We start from the raw sequence: 19,632 nt of genomic DNA on the forward strand, positions 1-19,632 counted from the left end.
CCCAAATAATGAACATTATTATTCATGAGAAGTTGTTTGGACATCTCCCTGCTGGGTTTGTTAGTTCATCACTCCATTAAGACTTTTATTAACATACATCGACGGCTGATCTCCCTCCCTGATTGTTTTCCATCACTGTGAATTCCCTTCAGTATTACAGCAGTTGTGCTCGCCTCTCATTGGCTGGAAATGAAATGCAATATACATTCACTCTCTCCAGAGATCGTACGCTATTCAGATACATTGGAGACATGAGAATTTTTTAATGCAGAGAGGCAGAATGAAGTCAACTCTCCTCAGGGGCGGACTTACCATTAGGCAAAACTAGGCGGTTGCCTAGGGCCCCACGTTTCTGAGGGCCCCATAAAAATCCTCATACACTTATGGTTAATACAGTTATTACTTATTTGCGCACATTAATTATGTTTCTGATTAAAATCCTCTCGCTAAAATGCAGCAGAATGCTAATCGTATTATGTGTGTGTCGGGCCCCCCCTTCAGTCTCCACTACATTGGATCAGTCCATCTTACTGCGCATGTGCAGAACGGATCCAGGAAGACAGCAGCAAAACGAAAACAAACGGCGCGAAGTGGCGAGAGAAGAAGAGGAGAGTATAGAAGAGACAAGTAAAGAAGAGAGACAGATGAGAAGAAGCTGCCCCAGCCGAGCTGACAAGAGGAGAGAGAAGGAGGAAACAGAAAGCTGCTCTCCAAGTTACAGGAAGTGACGACTGTCTTCACTGCGGCAGCGGCAGCAGCGGCTTAGCAACCCACACCCGGCAGGTACAACAACGACGACGTCGACACCTGTTGGGGAGGGTCCGTCGTGTAGTGTGGGATCATGTAACTACACTGGCTGCATGAGATACACCTCTTGTTTTTATGTTTTACGTCTCTAATTATTTTTTATGATTTTTTATTATTTTATATGAATTATTATATGTAAATATTAGCATGCTAGCTCAATAGCCTCCAGGTCATGTGATCAATTGACTCAAAATCATGTTGGGATCATGTAACTACACTGGCTGCATGAGATACACCTCTTGTTTTTACATTTTACGTCTCTAATTATTTTTTATGATTTTTTTATGAATTTTTATGAATTTTTACATATAAATATTAGCATGCTAGCTCAATAGCTTCCAGGTCATGTGATCAATTGACTCAAAATCAGTGTGGGATCATGTAACTACACTGGCTGCATGAGATACGCCTCTTGTTTTTACATTTTACATCTGTTCATAATTTCTTATTAATTTTTATATGTAAATATTAGCATCTTAGCTCAATAGCTTCTCAATAGCTTTAAACACAGTATCTCTGCTTTAAATATCCCACATTTTTATTTTGAAAACAGGAAGTCGGTACACGCTGTAGCCGTCTTCTCCGTGTGTTTACTGTAAAGTCTGTAATACGGGTGCACTTGAAATGTTGGAGTGGCTGCGAATGTCGAATATCCAACTTAAAACTAACTTCACTGAAGTCTTGTCATGATGTATTTTCCAGCTGGCCCAAGACGATTTTTCAAAGAGTTTTGGCTGAAGAAGTCGCCCCACAAAGGAAGACTCTTTCAGTTTATCACAAATATTAGCATTAAATCATCATTTTGAGGGTACATGGTTTTCACTGGGCAGGAAGGGTTTGAAATATGTAACCAGCAACGTAAATGATGTACAGTAGTGGAGTAGAAAGTGCAGTATTTGCCTCTGAGATACAGCGGAGCAGACAAAACTGAAGTTGCATGAAATCCTAAAATGTCTAGTCAGCACTTGAGTAAATATACTTACACTTCACCACTGGGTCAGAGCCTGATACTGTGTTTGTGTGTTTGTTTTCAGAATGAGGGAGAGAGACAACGTGAAAAAGGGACAGGACGAGAGGGACAACAGGTAAAACACATAATACATGTGTATTCTGTTAAAACGTATGTATCTGTATAATTGACCTGTTGTTTTGTGTGTTGTCTTCTCATTTCAGAGGGCCCCATGCCTGCCTTTGCCTTGGGCCCCAAATTTCTTAAATCCGCCACTGACTCTCCTCATGCAGCAGTGTGACCACAGCTCCGTTCGACTCGGTCTGAAGACATTTTCTGAAGCGAGAGTCGAGCTTTAGATTCTGCATGCAACATAGATTTCACTGACATGAAGGTGAAGGACAGCTGTGTAGAGACAGTCAGGACTTTGATGTTAAAACAGTGTGACAGAGTGGGAAGGTGTGAAGGTTAACGGAGACAGGATGTAAATGGTTCTGACTGAATCTTTCTGACTCCGAGGTTTGATTTTTATCAGTTTTTCTTCTTTGACTCTGATGAAAAATGTGCCCTCACCTGTAGAAGCATCAGACAGGAGTGAGAATAGTAAGAGTTACGTATCAGATCACGTGTGTGAGCTGACTTTATTATGAGGAGGGGGGAGAGGAGATGTCAGTGGCATTATGTCTTCACGTTAATGTTTATTGAGCTCAGGTTAACTAATGTTGTGTCGTTAGTGTTAGTTGTCAACTCACCAGTAATGCTGCTGTCCTCTTGAGTAGGAACAGACGAGTTATCCTCAAACCCCACACCTACTGTAGCAAGTCATGCATGGTCAGCGGTTCATGGATTCAGGCTTCCTTCATCTTTTCAAACACTTGATTGAACAACTTGTTGTTTCAACCATCACAGTGTTCAGTAATCTTTAACTCCTTTAAGACCTGCAGTAGATAAGTTGTATCGGCCACAGACCAGTTTTGTTCTTGTGCCTCCTGGAAGCTGCATCACCTCTGATGTCACCCTCTCACGGGGCGAGCGTACAGAAAGAATATATTAATCCCAACCAGAGAGAAACGATCGGAAAAGGCTTTTACACGGTTAATATTTTCCTGTCGTTCACAATATCAAAGGTTTACAACGCTCCTCTCCATCACATTACATATTCAGGCTAGATCAGATCAGTCTCGTTAGAGAGAGACGTTTAATTGAGGCTTTTTTATTCTGATTGGACGTTTGTTCGGATTATTAGCGGAATATTCGGCCCCATTAAACGCAGCTATTGTCATATTGAAACAAGTATACCGCAAACTGTTGACACAAAGTGGAACAATCACATGTGTAATTATCATTGTATCCTGTAATACAGCTCAAAGGTACAATGAGAGATGTGGATAGACAGGTCATGATGAGCAGATATAGACAGTGAAGCTCTTGAAGCAGCAGATTAGTATTTTTGTCTGAAATGCAGGAAAGTGTAACTGATTCGAGGGCTACCGACTTTATCTCACTATCCTGCTCAGAGTTTCTGTTAGAGGTGTGTGTGTGTGTGTGTGTGTGTGTGTGTGTGTGTGTGTGTGTGTGTGTGTGTGTGTGTGTGTGTTGCCCACAGATGTCTCCTGATGTGTGTGTCTGAATCTGCCTGAGAGCCGGTGGGAGGCTGAGACTGCTGATTGCAGCTGTCACCGTTTTCAACCAATTTAGCGAAGTGCGGTAAATTATGGAACTCACACGGGCAGTGATCACACTGATCAGTGAAATTACTGGTTACTATCTGTAATTACGCTCAATCATTTCCCACGAGGAGAGCCAATCAAATGCTCTGTCTTCACATCCCTGGCGGCGGCTGCACGGAGCTGGACTTTCTGCTGGAACGCTGCTGGTTTGATCGTCTTCAGAACAGGTGGTGGTGTCGTCTTTTATCTAAATCAGACAGCAGAGAACTTGTGAGGTTTATCATGTACAGTCTGCAGGCGAAGAGTTGTGCTGAGTGTTCAGTCAGGGCTTCTTCACAACAAGCATACCAAGTGTACAACACCTGGATAAGGATATTATTTTGCTTATTTGCTTCATTTTAACTCGTGTAAATGTTTTTCAAACCATGAACCCATTCTTTGGTGTAAACCCACAGTGACGTCAGCCATTGGTTTGTGGACTAATGTTTTCAAGCCTTGAATTTGGCGATTTAATTGGTCCCATCGGTGAGCCTGAAATTTAGCAGTTTATAACAATTGAGATCATTATATTATTGTAGAACCTCGTTTTCTTGTTTCTTGTTTAATTACATTGAGATGTTATTTAAATTAAAAGTTTTTTTCCCTTTTGTAAACGGCCAAACAGCCAGTGGCAGTGCTGATACAGCGGGCTGGAGTTTCCCCAGTAAACACACCAACATCTTCACCTTCGCCTTCAACTCATAACTGATAGTCATGCCTAACCAACACAACCAACACAGGCACCAATCAGAGACACTACTATCACTGCATTTAGGGTTTTTAAAAAGACTTGAAACAAGCATAGTTTTATTTCAAAAATTCAAAGAACTGAGCAGGTTTTCACATCTTTGCTTTCAAGTCTTAAACAGTTTTATGTATCTGTTCTCAGCAGACTGTACTTCTTGGAAAGCTGAAGATTACACTGTGTGTCAGTGTGCACTGACTAGCAGTGTGTTGTTTTCTGTGTTTGAACTGCAGAGAAGGTACATTTGACAGAAGCAGAAAAGTCCATCATCCTCAGTTAAAGCGACTGGAACTGGCCGTGTTTTGTCTTTCACTCTAACAATAGGAGACAGCGTCCCAGTGTTGTTGGTTTGAGGCTCTGTCTGTATCTGAGCTCTGCCAACTGCCGCTGTCAGAGGCACATTCAGGCTTTACTCTCACTCCTGCCGTTTGCTAATTTGAACCTTTTCATCACGCTTGACGAAAGAAAGATTTTGTTTGTGCTCGGGGAAATCATTTTCTGCAAAATCATAACTGACTTTAAGAGTACAGTCCTGTTTTTAACAGCCATTAGCTAAAGAAATGTGCTAGTTGCTGATGATTTCCCTCTTCCCTCTTATGTTTTTGGCCACTGGTTTCACTATATTTCTGTTTTCTCTTTGAAAATCAACTTGAAGGTTCATTCCAGGACAGAAAATGTTGGGCAGCGATTAAAGGAATTCAAGTTTAGTGTCATCAGTGGGCTACAACATGAGTGTCCCAGGGAGCAAGTCGATGTTGATGGTGTTTGGAGGGATTTTGACACATTTCCAGTTGTAGCAGGATGTTGGCTCAGGACACAGACCGGCAGTTCAGTAGAGGGTGTTTTGGATTAGAAGAAAAAGAAAACGCTCGGTGTTTATTGTGGAGTGACCCGCTGCGATGGCTTTGTGTGTCAGTTCGAGCTGCCAAAAACTGGGTTTTAAAAATAAACTGCAGACATGGGGATGTAAACTCACTGAGTGTGCTCCATCACCCCTCGGACATTGTTAAAACAACATGTTTCATATATGACGTGTGTGAGAGTGTCCATGCAGAAAGGGAGTGAGAGAAGTCAATCATCTCAGTATTAAAGCAGACTGCACTGTGTCTGTCTGATTATTGCACCTGTTCCCAAGAGTACAACCTCATTGTTCTCTTTATGAACACAAATTACACAAAACGTAGTTCTGAACAATTGTCCATTAGATTTATTAAATATTGTCTTGACCACATGAGAGTGCGGCTGCAGTGTGTCAGACTCGCAGACTGAAAAATAAGTCGAAAGAGAAGATAAAGAGAAATAAATTAATGCGGCTCCTAAAGCTAACAGCACACTTGGCCAACAAAGTGTGAATATTGTCCTTTTCATTATAGTGAGTACCAACTTATGTTAAGTGACTCTTGAACCACAATCTTCACACCTCAGAAATCCATGATCACACATCACCCACAGTCCTCCCATTTAGACTGAGCCCGTGTCTCGAATACTCCCCCGTTTGATCTGCTCATTACGTGTTCAGACACGTTCTCGTGAGAAAGAAAAGTTGTTGAGGCGAAACACAATTACCCCTGATGATTTGCGTCTGCAGGTGGCTCAGAGTAAACATGAATCATTTGTCACCTTTTTTTTTTAAACTACTTTCCACGCATACAGGCACAAAGGATACAGCAACTTTCTACTGAACGCTTGGTGTATTTAAGATAACTTTCCTTCAGTGTCCTTCAGGGTTCTGAATTCAATCTGTATTTCAGTTGTAATATAAGTTATAGATTTTCATACGTAGTTTTGAATTACCATTTCAGATTTCTCATTCTCAGAACAGGCTGAAAGCCTCAGTCTTTGTCCTCTCTTTTTAGTAAAGACTGTAAAATGACTTACTCCCCAACCATTCCTTATATCCCTGAAGATTGTCTTGTGAGCAGTCATGTCTGCCTGTATGAACTCCACCCATCCATCCATTTTGTTTCACTTATGCAGTGGTCCCAGTGGCAGCAGGGTATTACGGACGTCCGACACCTTCCAGCACCTCCTTGGGGATCCCGTGGTGTTCCCAGGCAAGATGAGATATATAATTACTCCAGCGAGTTCTGGATTTACCCCAGAGTCTTGTGGGTCGTGCCCAGGAAGTACCCTAATCAGGTGGGCGAACAACTTCAGGTCGCTCCTTTTGACAGGAAGGAGCTTGGCACTACTCCGAGCTCCCTGGATGCTCCTTTTTCACCAAGGCGGTTCAACTGCGGGTTCAGAGCCAGTGCCAATTCTCAAACCAGTTCTTCGACAGTCAAAGAACAAGATCTCAGTCAGGAAAACTGGTTCCAGAGCGTTTCAGAGTGAAAAGTAGCCACTACTTGGCTCGCTTTGATCGTGAGGAGGTACCTGAGGCTGAGCCATACAGATGGGTTTCATTTCATTTCAGCTTCTTGTATCTGCAAACTCATTCTTTCAGTCACTTCTCAGAGCTCGTAACCACAGGTCGATTGGGACGTAGGTCGACTGTTAAATCAAAAGCTTTGCATTCAAGCTCCGGACACATGGGGCGACCAGGCGTAGTCCACTGGGAACGTCTTTGACTTTTGCACAGCTCTCACTTTGGTTGTATCCCGACTCAGGGAGACAGTCGCAGGCCTTCTCCAAGTCCATAAAAGACTTGTGGAAAACACAAAACAAACAAAAAAAAAATGTATGACCCCTGCTTGCTTTTTGGACTATTTTGGAGTATTTGATGAGAAATGTTGGACCATTGTCTTAAAGGATAAAATTATGAGCTTATGACATTCTATATTCAAAAGATTAAAGGTCAACTTAACTGTGACATCTTAAAATGTTCTGGCTACCACAGCTCAGGAACAGCAACTGGACTGGTGCAAGTAATTCTTGTTTCAAGTAAGACAGTAGAGCCAGACAATCTGAGTCTGAAATGTCCTATAATGGCCACTGTAAAGTGATCCTTTTGATCTAGGTGACACATGGCGCCGCCCTCAGGACAAACATTTAATTGAATCTGGGACTGGCAGAGTTGTCTCCATTTCTGGTGTTTAATGAGCATTACAGTGTCATGGGATTGGTTGTGTGATGTCTGTCATTTTGTAGAAGTGCACAAGTCTGCAATCAAAGACTTTCTGGTCGATCAGCACTCATTATTTAGAAAAAAACAAACCCATTTGTGATTTGTTTTGCAGCAAAAAGTAATTCATCATGTTGATCAAACGGCTTCATCTTATATGAAGTTCATGATGCAAAGGAACATTTCATAAATGAGAGGTGATAGACTGCCTGTGTGAGCGTGGTTGAATGTTTTCCTCAGGCGCCTTGTTTATATGGGGACGTCATTTGTGGGGTAAAATGTGACATTTCCTTCATTTTAAAAATGAAATGAGGCTGTCTTAGAAAATGAAAGCCTGTGTGTTGATGGCTGTGTTCAGTCTGAACAGCAGAAACATGAGCTTGAAGGAACGCGTCAGACCAGTCGAGAAAATCCATATTACTCAAGTGTAAACAGCCTGCATTCATTAAAACTGAAATATGAAGCACTGGAGAGAGAACAGAGAGAAAAGAAGAAAAGAAAATGAAAAGCACTTCCTGTTTACCATTTTAAAGCTCCACAAAAATAACCCAGAATACAAACTCCTCCACATAATGTATAATTGGTTTCGCTCTGTTAAATCAGGCTCTTCCATAGTCGAAGATGAAGTTCAAGCTGAGCGCTGCATCCAAATGTTTTTACAAACCTCTTGACGCCTCGAAATTAGCCTGCAGCCATTTACAGCAAAGAAACACTCATGCTGCGTTTACAATCTGAAAATCAGGAAATTAAAGTCTTCAAGTGTGTTTTACACAGAAAATCCAGCCTGTCAAAACACTTCAGGTGTGGATGCATGTCTAAACAGCACAAACAGAAACAGGAAACACAAGAAGATACTTGAACTGGTTAAAGTTGACTGTTGTTCTTGGTTTTGCAGATATTCTGCTTAAATGTAAACACACATTATACATGCTGGTTAAGCAACCAGTGCTGCCATCGTTTATGGTGAGGATGGTTGTGCTGCTTTCTCTGACATAAAAAAAGTCTCAACTCAAGGTTCAACATAAGGTTCACTCTGCTTTCACAAGGTAAACAGAGTGGAATCACATTGCAATCACTTGAAAGAAAACACCTTGACCAGAGCAAACGGCTTGCTTTTTTTAATGCTAAAAATCAGGTCAAACTAAAAACATCTTTATTGACCAGTTCGTCAGCAGTAACGGCTCATTTATGCTCCCTTTATGTACGAAAATAGATATTCAAGCGATATAACTGTCACTGTCCACATACCTCCTTGCGTCGTTTACATTGGCATGGATGTTAAGCAATGCGACCACTAGAGGGCACCACTCTGACTCAAATTGGTCTCCGACTCACATTTAATTCCTGTCCAGTCTCCTCCCAGCTGTTCTGTCGTGACTGTTTGTCTCTGTGTCCAGGCGAAGTACCATCATACAGATGTGGTCACGTCTCGCTTGAGCTGTCGGCTACTCCGCTACACCGAAATGAGCGCAGAGTACAGACTGTAAAGGCTCTCTTAGTGCCTTTCGTTTTTCCCACATTAGTAGTTTCTGTGGATGCTTGGAAGTCAGTCAGCCATGAACTAAAGACAGCAGAAGGAAAACCGAACTGACACTGATTAATTAAAGATTAATGTTTGTGAGAACAGACAAAAATGTTTGCTTCACTTCAATTTAATGTTGCATCACAGTTTCATTCCTCTCTCTACTGTATATGAGTGAATGACAATAAAGTCTTGTGATGTCCAGGATTGTTTTTGGTGTATGAATGTTGACATATGTGTCCAGGAGTCGAGGTGAATTGTATTCTGGGAGGTGGATGGATGTGTTGGTTGATGGCTTGGGCTTGAGCTTCAGTGTCGGTTCACGTCAAACACACCCAGGCTGACTCTCTCACTGTGCGTTTTCATCAGTCTCGCGCTACATAAAAAGTTGTGATGACCTCTCCTTTCAGGACTTTGTAAGGTCGTTTCAGTCGGCTGTGAGCGTTTCAAAACCTAAATGGATATTCAGTCTGCAAATCAATTTCCTGAACTTAATGGCTTGTCAGTGAGCATTCGAGGGATGATTTTTAAATTTCTGTGTTCTCATCTGACATCGGTTATTGAGCTTTTTTTAGTGAGGACGCTGGGTGAGAGCAGAAAAAAGCAAAAGCAAATGAGATTCAAGTTGTTGAGTATAAAACACAGGCAGGGCAGTAATTGCCGGTAGTCTACCAGGAAATGTTTTGTCATTTCAGATGTTTTATCAGCTGGTAGATGAAATGAACAGATAAACAAATTGATAACAAGAAAAGGGCAAAAGCATTTAAAAAAAGATTTAAAGCCTTGACGTGTAAATATTCATCAACAACAGTACTTCAGACCCATATCACATCAGACAAATGGATTCACTCAGTGAGGCGCAGTAAGTCCATGGTCACGGTTCTGACCTTTGAGAGCTGGAGACTCCAAAATGGAAGAAGCTATCAGACGAATCACATGATCCGGCCTTAAGTAAAGCAGCTCTGCTGGAGTATATTAAACTTAACTTGATTTAACAGTGTGAACCTTTGGGCCAGTTAGTGAAAAGAAAGGTCCCTGACTGATTCTCTGTAGACAAAAACTAGCAGATTTTGTCCAATTTAGCCAGCTAGCTGATGATTGTTAGCTTCATGAGTTGGTTTAAAAGTACATCTACGAATGACTTTTTATAAAGTGACGGGATGAGAGGAGGCATGGTTGGATGGATAAACGGATGTATTTTGGGAAAATGGATGAACAAATTTTGTCAACAAGTGGGTGCAGGCATAGATGGTTAGACAAAGGGATGGTGACATGAATGGATGGATGGAAATATGGATGAAATTAATGGATTTGTGAAGGGATGGATGGATGGATGGATGGATGATGGATATATCAATGGTTGAAGGGATGTATGGATTGGTGGATGGACAGAAGGATAGATGGAAATGGATAACAGAAAGACAGATGGGGATAGAAGGATGATGGATGATAGATGAATGGATGGATGATGGTTGGATGGATGATGGATGTATCAATGGTTGGACAGATGGACAGAGGGATGTATAGTAGATGTATTGATGGTTGAACAGATGGATCGATGGCAGAACAGACAGTTGGGCAGATGGTTGATAGATGTATAGATTGTTGAACAGTTGTCTTGGAAGATGGATGGATAGATGACAGAAAGATGGACGCATGGATAGAGGGATGGATGATAGATTTATCAATGGTGAAACAAATGGATTGGTGGATGGATGATGGAAAAACAGATGGTTGGACACAAGGATGATAAAAAAGATGTATGAAAGAACTGAACTGGTGGATGAAAAGAAGGTAGTAAGGTGAATACAAGAGGGATAATGGATGGAAGAACAAAAGAACATCAAACTTAGATCAATCACTCTGTATTCTGTTTCCCTCAGTTCCCCTCAAAACGACCCCAAACTTTTACATCACTCATCTTTCATCATTCCCCTTTTTGTCTTCGTGTCCCCTTGTTTCTTCTCTAAATATAATTTTCAGATTATTCCTCTCTTTCTCCCCATCTGCTGTCTCTGGTGTCTGTTACAGATATTTCCCTCCCTCTGAGTACAAGTTGAAAAGTTCAGACATATTTCTTTCATATCGAGCAATCTGGTGTTTAAAGTTAAAATGAACCCAGGGACCCACGAAGATGACGCTGGCAGCACTTTATGATAATCAACATCGACTAATGAGTGCATATTTATTTCACACTTGCTAATAGTCTGTGTGGTGGGTTTGCTTTTGTTCACATAGGTCATTATTATGAGACAGAACAGTTATGTGTATTCTCATATATAAGTGAAAATTCTTCTACTGTTATTATGTATATTCATACTCACCTGAATATCTCATACTGTAATGGCATACTTCAGATGCAGACAATGCTTTTCCTAATGTAATGTTCAATTTGAGTTGTGTGCACCTAATTAAAGCATCATTGGGCAGGGACATTAATGTCGAGGCCATGCTGATTTCATTTTCAAGCCCCGGCTACTAGTGACACGCTGATATTAACGTGCACTCCTCGAAGACATCTTCAGAAAATTAAAGTGTTTCTTTTTTCAAAGTTACGACATCCACTTGTGAAAATGAAGTAATGTTTCGAGGACGTCTGTGGAACACACCTCAATGACCGTTTTAAGGGTTCAGGCTTGGTTTCATGGTTAAGGTTAGTTTTTGAAAGGTTTGAGTCTTGGGGATGTCACAGAAGGTCATCTAAAGTATAAATTGCAGCACTACCCTCTGGTGATACATACATCTAACACACTCAACAGTTTTTACTCAAAGACTTCAAATAAACAGCGATAACAAAGAGAAACTTTTATCAGTGAACTTTCAACTCTCATGTTATCCGTCAAACAAAAACTTCCACCAGCTATCAAAGGCGACAACCCACACACACCGATAACAGAGAGAATGACACAGTGTCGTTTAAAATAGACTCACTTCAGTCGCTCTCTTTCTGTGTTTCTATTCTTCATCCTCATCTCCCTCTCTTGCTCTCCACCTCCACCCACTTTATCTCTCTATCTTTCCATCAACCATCACTAATCATCTTTTCCTCTCCGTCGTCGTTGTATTTTTTTTTCCATCTGACATTCATATCTGTCAGTCTGGGATATGACTCATTGTTCTGACTCACACACTGGCGTTACCACCCCTGAAATTAATATTCAAACTTTTCTTGTCTTTTCCTTTTGACTTTTGTTTCCTCTGACATCAACTCCCAGCAACCCTCTCTTCAAAAATAAAACACGCTGTACTGCTCTCTGACATCCAAGTTGCTTTTAGTCAAACTTTAAGTGCTGACCACAACTTGAGACAGCCGGGCAGTGGAAGGAGCACTCCGAGGAACTCTTAAACCAAATCGACATGCCCTTTCTGGAGGATGACTTAAGGGAAACTTTGCCTCTCTCTCTGGCAGAGATAACTGAGGTAATCAAAATCTCCCGCTGGCAAAGAAGCACTAGGGGTGAAAAAGGTGTCCTGAGATGGCTCTAAATATTGTTGGGCTGTCTTGGTTGATACACCCTTTCAGTGTAGTATTGCACTGCTCTTCGTCTCTAGGACAACTTATAGCAAAGTTTTGGGAAAGGGAGGCTCCCATCAGTGATCAAATGTCAGATTCATGTTGGAATTATTACTCTGTGCTGCATGTATGCGAACCTATGTGGGTGTCGTTTGGATAGTTTTGATACTTCTACCGATTGGAGGTATAACATATGTGCATGTGAGGAAGACAGCCAACGTAAAGAAGATGTAGAAGGGAATCAGGAAAAGGGAAATGAACTAAACCTCTGTGACCGTCACCCTGGTTGTGAAACAATAGACCAGCTCTTCCTCCCTTGCATGGTTTCTAGGGCAGATTGTTTGCCAGTTTAGATGTACATTGTTGACTTAGAGGAAGCTTATCATGGGCTGAGTATTGGAACTCAATACCTAATAATAAAGTGTCAACCAATATAACTCAGTATTACGTTTTATCGAAACCTCCACAGTCAAACGATACCTGAATTGTATCTTTTTTATCCTATTTTATCTGTTGAATAAATGACTATATGTATAATTTTGCTTTCAACCAATCACCAAGTTAAATGTGAAAAACGTAAATATGGATCAAGATTTTGCTGACTTGCAAAACAGCACGCACTGTAACAGTTTACAGCTGACTGTTGGCCCTTCCATCAACATTGAACCAGTTCTATCCCAGTTTGCATCCCTAATTTTGAACCATTTTGACCAAAAAAATGTGGTTTGAAACCCCAAAAAGTTGATTCCCATGGTTTTCCTTTATCTGAAGTGTGACCTAAGTCGTTGTGCATCGCGAGACCCCCTCCACTGATGACACCAGTCTTAGATACTAGATAGCACCAACATCAAATAATCTTAAATGGAAACATTCAAGTGCAAGAATCTGTTCAATCTGTACCTGTAAATCAGTACCTGAAAGCCTGAGGCCATTATCTTGATTCATTCAGGCTTTCTCTTTGGAACAAGCGCTGCCCTGAGTGGGTATCTCAAGGGTCTTGTTCGTGAGTGAGGGTAAGATGGGGCATGAGATCAACAGGCGGACTCATAGAGCGGTGGCTGTTAGCTTCAAGTGTTGTGCCTGCCAGACTGTCATGGTGAAGAGGGAGCTGAGCCTGAAGCCCTCATTTACCAGGCAATTACGTTCCTTTAGGTAGTGATTCAAAAAATGAGACTAGACACAAGCAACTGAAATGAATTCACTTAAGCCTTAGGGAGGGCAAAAAGTTTGGACATCGTGAAGTAGAAGTATGTTGAAAGGTGGGAACTTGCCCAGAACACACTGGATGTGGCTTTTTTAAGTTGTAAAACTCTTTATGTACTCTTTTGAGCAGTTACTCCAAGCGTGTTAACCACCTCCAAATGGGTCTACCAATCAGCCTCATGAGTTCAAAGAAGTCCTCTGTTAGGGTTTGTACCATGTTTGGTCTACATCCCTCATGAAGTTGTAAATTATTTTACAAGGGTTAAATTTTTGTGCCACCTTCGTGTTGAAAGTAGTTTATTTCTGGCAGCAGTTGGCAGAGGAAGAACTCGGAATAGATGCTGCGTTTACATAATTCTGGATTTAGCATAAACACAAGCTGCCAAATGGGGAAAAGGAAACTCCAGATCAGCCTCCCTGTGGTGATCACATGGAGAGTTCAGACTTTGGTTGGATTTAGGGTCAAACAGTTCCCACAAAGGGGTGAGGATTTGAGAGGGTCTGTCTGGGAGACCCAACAAAGGACGAACAAGTCTCCTTGCAATTAGCATTAGCATTAACAGTTGGCATGAATAAACATATGAGGAAAGTGTGACTCCTACAGCACCCTAAATTACATCTCGAATTTATTCACAGTTGAAGATGGAGATAATTTCTGTTCATCTTTTGAACTGGTTACTCAGCCAGGAAATTTTCATGCTAATCCAAGACTCAACTGAGGCTCGTCTGATATTGTTTAAGGAATAAAAAAGGAATAGGAACTTTTACCACCAGAACCAGAGATCCCCAAAATAGCTCCTCCACGTAACAACTCCATAATACTACTAAAAAATGGAAAATTAAAGGGATTCATGGAGCATAAAACTTGAGGATTATGTCGCTTATGAAATTAATTGTGACGTATAAAACATATTATTTAAGTGTCACAGCAGCAGTGGCTGTTAATCCTTAATAAGGTGACCTTATGTCACCGCGGGAAGCTCAATTCTTCACCACAGTTAATCTCTCACACACACCCACACATCATTATGTGTATCGCGGGTTAATTTCTCATATAATATAAATGCTGACCTTCTGGTCTCGTGGTGGAACTAATTACCTCCCAGAGGCAGAAACAATCATCAGACCTTCAAAGGCCAGATGAAGCCGCCGACCGGACACACACACATTCCCTCTGCCAATTAGAAACCTCACAGTTGGCCCGTTGGCCCCCGTGCTCACAGGCTTCTTAACAAGCAGGAAACAGACATTTAGGAAGATGAAGACGTGTCGATGTGCTTATCTGGGTCTCAGTGTGGCACCTTAAAGCTGCACTGTTCACAATGTTTTTGTAAATCTCACAGAGGAGCATCAGTCGTCTGCTAATTGAGACGCTGAAGATTACAGTGGCGACTAAACTCTCTCCTTTATTCGTCCTCTCTTGCACTTTGTATTATTATTCTCTTTTCTCTCTCTCTCTCTCTCTCTCTCTCTCTCTCTCTCTCTCTCTCTCTCTCTCATCTTTATTTAATTGCCATATTATTGTTATTCATCACTTTTATAATATTTACGGTCCAAGCACCGACCTCTGTAGGAATTATTTTTCTTTGTATGCTGAAGGAAATCAAATTTTTTTTTTGGGTGCTAAAGGTGCTCAACAACTCATGAAACTTTGCAGACACCTCACATGTGGTGAAAATGTAAGTGTTTTATGGTCGTGGCAATGGTCAGGGCAAAATGGCTCACTAACGACCCCTAAAGAGCAGCATCTGCAGCAAGTTTCACATAGATGAGAGGTTCGTAAACTTAAGCCAACTTATACCAAAACCAAATGTCCCAAGCACCACCAACTGCAAATACAGACAAAAACAATGACACAGATACCTGGGGTATAACAGCAATACCTGAACTGGGGACGTCTTTTTACTTGGCATCGACACTTTCATCTCATGCCTCGTGACTGTTACCACATACAGCGTGAGTAGCACTGATGGTACGCTTACCACAGTTAGGGAATCACTGACCTAGATGTATGAAAGTTGGTACACGTGTATCACACCTAGATCTACAAAAAAACTCTTGGTGCCTGGAGCGAAACCCAACAGGAAGTCGTCCATGAATGTAGTGCTCATTTTGTGGTATTATTATGGTATTATTTTAAGTATGATAATTGATATTGAATATCAATTGTTTTTTGTTTTATTGATTCACCTCAGGTCTCTCTTGAAAATCTGATCACAGTTCCCTGATTAAATAAAGATTTAATGATGATGATGATGATCAAAACATTAAAACACTTATTCACCATTATTGATTTACCAAATATGTCCCCCCCAAATCAATCATGCATAACTTCTTTGTTATAATGACTTTGGAAGTGAGTTGTATGTAATTGACTTTTCAGCATCACACGCAATTACTTTGGCTTCTTTAGTTTCATTTGCTGTTATCAGAACAGTCTCAATATTGCTTGCATTGTTATTTGTGTTATTTGTTCGGTTGCCATCTGTTTTTTGACTTAACTGTTTGGCAGCTTCAACATTTTGTCTCAGATCACAGTGCACACAGATGTACAAACAATTGCAGCTGAAAGCAAATGCCGTTTTAATGCAGTAAGCATCGGTTTTGCAATTTGCAAGTCAAAAGTCGGAATTGGTTTGTAAAGTGAAAGTTTTTGAGACGTCAATCTGAAATGACTATATTTCTACATGCCAATGCTTCACTTTAAAATAGAGTCATTTAACTGCTGTCAAAACTGATGTCTGAAACAGAAAGAAAAGACAACAGTGGAGGTTTTGTCTTTTGACCTGTGTGGGCTGTTCTGCCACTTTACCAGAATAAGAAATTCATCAACATAATTAAAAACTAAACTGGTTGCCTGGCAACTGCTCAGGGACTAGAAAAACTTTGGCATATAACCCAACCATGGCAAGTTATTCTCTCAAACCCAGAGTTTTGTCTGGATTTTGACACGTTAATTAGAGAGCTGGTTGGTGGATTTTGTTACTTTTCGACAGAGGCAGTCTAACAGTTGTGGCTGGGCATGGGAAAGGACGACTCCAGAGATTTTTTAAAGAGTTTTCCAGCATTTATTTCCTCATGCAGGAGAAAGTTTAAGTTAGTAACTGCCTTCGGGTCTTTTCTGTTCCTCTGCCCCCCTTCAGCAATGAAAATCAGCCAACACATCCTCATACGTAAGGGACGGTATAGGTCGATTACCAGTCACTCTCAAAACAACATATATCACTGCTCCCAAAACAACACAACTGTCGCAGCATACCAGCGACAGACTTACTGGACCTTCGGCATAGGATTGCAGTTTGGTTAGCCTTAACCAAACTGTTTGTCTGTTACGAACATACCTATGTTACATACATAGCTGCAGTTATGTACATAAGTTGAAATAACTAACTTTACTTTTGGTTTCACATTGGACACGAACAGCCGTCTCCTGGGTGAAAGTCCTGTACGTGTTTGACCCAACCATCTGTCCCTGACCTCCTCCTTATTGCTCTTTTCCTGCTTTAATATGGCCGCCAGATGTCGCTGCTTAACAAAGAACGTAAATATGGATTATAATAAGCGGCATTCACAGTCAGCTTTTGCGTCATTTTTCCAAGGACGGACTGAAAAAAGCAATGTGTGGATTATTATTTTTTATAAAATACACAGATACATCAATTTGATATTACAGTATTTACTCAGCTCAGTGTACACAATACTAGCTGAGAGAACAGGAAAACATATACAGATCATTTGTAGGAGTTGTGCATTAAAATGTCTAATGGCTCTCCTCCCGTCGGTAAACAGCTGACCAAATACTGAACAAAATCACTAAATGATAGAGTTAGCAAGTAAAAACTGTCGAATAAGAATTAACAAAAAGTGCATTTTTACACTTTAGGAGCTTTATGCTGAATGACCAGCTGCTGGATCTGGTTTCTTATTTAATAAACAGACATGTTACTGGTGTTAATCTAATGTCACTCTTCTACCGAAAACATATTGAACTTTAGTCCTCAATGCATTGTGTTGCCACGAAGTAGTAAAGCTGATCATAAAGGCAACATCATATAAGTGTTCTGGCAGAATAAAAGTGACATATTCCCAGATTATATCAGCACCAAAAATCCAACCACAACAGACGACTGTCAGCCAAAACGTCCCTATCACCGACAGGGAGATGCAAAACAACAGAAGAAGAAGGAAGACAGAAAATATGAAAGAAACAAAAATATTGTTCCACATCTGCTTCTAATTTATAGCTGCGTTTATTCTGTTGGCACTTTACATAAACTGGAAGGGTTTCCATTTTTGAGGAAATCTGCTTGGAATATATTAGTAGTACTGATTCAAATGCTGAGTTTTGATCAACAGCTGAGCTTTTTTTCCATTTTGGATTATCATAATGTAGGATATTGAACAATTATCTGAACTGACAGCTATTAAGATAAAACATGCGTGTGCAGGCAGAATAACAAAAGATGTCACTTTGGTTTGAGCAGCAACACGTCTCCTGCTTTTCTCCAGTAGACGTCAGTTCTGGTTTGTGACTTTGTTCGGACTGAGACGAGGTGTCTCAGGGAATAAAAGATGTCGCCAAAAAAGTGACAAATTCTCCCATGAGCCAGCGGGGGAAAGATTTACTTCTTAGAAATTCAGATTTAGTATGTCGCATGCCAGATGATGGGATTTCATGCCACACATTCATGTAGTCCACATAATGTAAATGTAAATAATGTAAATGCATGCACATGTTTGGCTTTTCACACTGATTACAAAACATCTGATCGTCTGTGAGTTTACGCTCCAGGGGCCTGATTACAAAAAAGTTTCCTTAAGTTTTTAAAAAAGGGGAAAATTGTATCTTCCTCTTATAGAAGCAAGTCCTCCACTCATGGTTGTGTCTGTCCTGTCTCAAACAAGAGCTGTAAACTATATTCTTCAATCATTTTGTCATGCCTGTGTATCTGTGTTCAGGATGTACGTGAGGATACCCGTAACCATGACAACGGCTGTCTCACTTTACCTCACCACTGGCTAGCTAGTTTCAATATTCAATTAAGCCTCAAGATTAATGTCACTGTTATTATGCAATACAAGATAATACTATGAACATTTCAGTGTTGATGACAAAGCCAGGAGTCTCACACTCTGTAGTCTGGTGGTACAGCAGCAGATACTTCTGTATCTGTTGTCAGATGGCAGCAGGGTGAACAGACTGTGGCTTGGTGGGTGGTTGTCTTCGAGTATCTTTGGGCTGTGTGCAGACATCTCACTTCACTGATGTCACTGATGCTCTGTAGATGGTACCAGTGATGTTCTGGTGGTTTTAATCACCCGCTGTACAGCCTTCCATGCCGGTTTGTGATGTTTCCACTCAGTTCCTATCACTCACTTCCTATCCTCCGCTTTATAAGTTGACGAGGACTTGACATCAGAATTTAACCTTCATACGTTTCCTGAGAGCCTTTTCTGTGCTTTCTGTACCAAGGTGGAGATGTGTGATGACCATGTTTGGTTCTCAGGAAGGTTCTTATTTTCACGATGTGTGAAGACTGAGTGGAGGGCAGTGGACAAGAAACAACAAGCAGACATTAATAATTTTTTTGGAGGCAAGGATGTATATTCAATGATACATGGTCTGACAAACCTAACGCTAAAAGGCTAATGTTAGTATAAGCTTCTGCAACAGGTTAACAGCAGTGTTAGCTTCTGTAATAGTTACAGTTTGAGTAGCCTTTCAATCATAATATGTCAGTTTTGCTGTTGCCCTTTGCCATTTTTTGCCAGTTATTTTGAATTTAGGACAGGGAATATTAAGTTAAGACGGCTCTGTTATAGCTAAAATCCTATCCAAAGATAAAATGGTATTTCCTTTGTCATAGATGCAGTTAGGGACCATGTTTCTGTAATACCCCAAATCCTAACTGTCATCCTAAACTGACATAAGACATGATTTCAGACTAAGAACTTGCTGTAATGAGGCCCCAGATGGAGCAGAGTGGAGAGCAGCACTGGATTCAAACATGTTATTTACAGAGATCATACAGATTAAAAAGACACAATACAATTATTTACTAAGTGTGATAAAAAATTCAGTACATGCCCGACATACTCTGTCAGGAGGCAGCTGATAC

The sequence above is a fragment of the Pagrus pagrus genome (genome assembly GCF_965226575.1).
Source record: "Pagrus pagrus genome assembly, chromosome: 22".
In the NCBI taxonomy this organism is placed as follows: Eukaryota; Metazoa; Chordata; class Actinopteri; order Spariformes; family Sparidae; genus Pagrus; species Pagrus pagrus.